Source organism: Pteropus vampyrus, unplaced genomic scaffold, assembly GCF_000151845.1.
Source record: "Pteropus vampyrus isolate Shadow unplaced genomic scaffold, Pvam_2.0 Scaffold2, whole genome shotgun sequence".
In the NCBI taxonomy this organism is placed as follows: Eukaryota; Metazoa; Chordata; class Mammalia; order Chiroptera; family Pteropodidae; genus Pteropus; species Pteropus vampyrus.
Genome location: NW_011888783.1, coordinates 12,567,839 through 12,570,425, shown reverse-complemented (window position 1 = coordinate 12,570,425; position 2,587 = coordinate 12,567,839). Strand labels below are relative to the sequence as shown.

At 32.2% G+C, this 2,587-nt stretch overlaps 1 long non-coding RNA gene across 1 annotated transcript in view; it reads left to right on the top strand.

The window, feature by feature from the left end:
* The first annotated feature begins 32 nt into the window (after nt 1-32).
* The window catches only part of LOC111738172, a 9,506-nt gene continuing 6,951 nt past the window's right edge, over nt 33-2,587 (top strand). Inside the window, exon 1 of the long non-coding RNA XR_002779714.1 lies at nt 33-2,316. This is a non-coding gene — a long non-coding RNA (uncharacterized LOC111738172). The remainder of the gene's footprint in view (nt 2,317-2,587) is intronic.

The window sequence follows — 2,587 nt, the reverse complement described above, 5'->3', positions numbered from 1 at the left end:
TTTTTTTTTAGTCAATATTTGTATTTACTAAAATAAATCTGTAATTATAGGCTTTCTCCCCTAAGTTTAAAATGGACATATACAATCTGTAATCATTAATATACATTTAGATAAACTGTATGCTACTTAAAGTATTTGATTTTAAATAGCTTACAGGTCATTAGACTATATCAAGTGGAATCTTATTCTCATCTGTTTGTACTTCATATGTCTAATTTGAGAAAAAAATGTTTGATAATGTAGTAAGTTTCGTGTTGAGTGAGTAATCATTTTTAGCTTTTTTTTTAATAGTAAGAATTTGCATAGTGATGACCATGGAGGTCAAGGTGCTACTGATAGGGAGTTTTTCTGGTAGGGTTTTTTTTGTTTTGTTTTGTTTTGTTTTTAACTAATAGGTTTATAATGAAAACACTGTAACAAGATTTTGAACTCATAGAAGATAAATCCATTAGATTGCTTTATCCAAAAAGCTGAATTCCTGACCAGTTTTCTATAAATATTTAAAAAAAAATAAAATATCATTTCTGGTTCATATCATTTTTTCCCCTTGAAACAGGTGCTTTGAACTGGTTTGTTATATTCCTAAGTATGGCTTTTATTGTGACTTAAAGCCACTTTTTTTCCTTTAGAACCAATATATTTGCAAAGTCATTTTTTTAAGGGAATATAAATGTATCTTGAATCACATCTAGATCTTGATCAGTGAATGGGTAGCATGAAGCAATCTATAAAGCTTCAGGGAAACTTGCATTTTGAGGAGCCCTGTATATTTTCAAGTGTGCTTGACTTTTCTGAATTTTAAGAAAAAGATGAACCAAATAAGAACAATTATGTAAGAATTTTAGCCTGTCGGGATTTTTTATAATGTATAATTATTGGTTGTTTCTGTTTTGCTTTGTCTAAGCCATGGGATTATTGAGAAATTTGGAGACTCTTGGTATATCAGTGATTGTCTAAGCAAAAGCAGTGCTTGCTTTTCAAGTACCTGGTTTCTATTGTGTGGGAACCGCAGGCCTTTGTGATTAAAGTGACTTTGATGAGAACTCTTTTTTAAATGGACCAAATTCAAACTTTTTTATATTATGTTGAATTATTGTGTTATCTGCAATCAGGACAAGTCCAGAAATGGATGCTGTTGATTCAACTTTAATTCCAAGATAAGAGATAAAGTATCTTCATTTTCACAGTTGCCATGAAAGCTTTGACCCTGAATTATTTTGCTTATTACATTTAGTGTTTGGAATCATCACAAGATCTCAGGAAATGTATCCTTGTACTATGTTGATATTATACTACTGTTTATACTAATCCCGTATACATTATAATACCATTAATTTGGATTCTACCAGTTCTTTACTTTCATTAAATGAAGTGCCTCTGGGTCTGTCTTTTGAGCCTTGCTATTGCCACTTGGTGCAGAGGGAGTGTCCTGGCCTCAAAGAAAGCCTGGTTAGACTACAATAGTTCCATTTAGGAGGTCTCTCTTTTAATAGCCCCAGTGGGTAAGTAAATTGTAGCCGGTACTTAGGCTCCTTTTTATGTCTTTCCGGTTTCCCAATCTTCCTTTCTTTGAATTCATACCGAATTTGTAAGTTTAAATTATTTTCAATTTAGCTTTATTTTTACTAAAGTAATTCATGCATATAGTTAAAAAAAAATCAAATAGAACTAGAAGGCTTATAATAAAAAAGAGTACCTTTCTTTTCCCCCTGCTTAGCACCTTCAGCTCTTAGTGGTTGGTTGTAGTATTTATCTTTCTATTTGAAAATAGTTACATTATTTTTCTTGATTTATCAACTTTAGAAATGATTCTTGAATTCTTATGGCAGGGAGGATTTACTTATATTCCTATCTCCCTATCCCTCTCAATATAGATTAATCACAACTTTTTGTTAAATCAGTAGATAATAAAAGTAGTTCACTCATGAACCCAATGGTTCATAAACTATCATTTCCTTTGTACTGGAATCTTATTTTTCTCAAAATTAATAATTGCTTGGTTTTGATTCTTTTTTTATGTACTTATCACAGTGTTTACCCAAAAGCTTAAATGCTCAAAAACGTCAGATAATCTATCCATTTCGCTTTCTTATTTTTTTGTCCTTTGGGGACATTTCTTCCACAGTTTGAAGGATCTTTTACTGTTTGGACTATTGCTGTCCAGGCTTGCGCACAGCTTGGTGGTCATTTTGGGACCCCCTTCTTTTTTAGTCTCTGTTGTATCTCCTTTTTTTTGGATCTTAATGACTTCCTCTTTCTTTATTCAGTGCCCTTTTTTGCCAAAGTATATCTACCATGAAAACTTCCTAGGAAAAGGTGCATGAGCAGTAAAGATTCTGAGACTTTACAGTTCTGAAAATATCTTTATTCTTGATTGATTGGTAGTTTGGAGTCTGTTGAAAATAATTTTCCCTTACAATTTTAAATGCCATGCTCCATTGTCTTATAGCATTCATTATTCCTGTGAAAATTCTGATACTGTTTTTTTACATGGGGTCTGTTTTTACACTCTGGAAGCTTTTAGTAGTTTCTTTTCACCCCCGGCACCCCCGACACTTCATGACGATGTGTGGGTTTTCATTCATTC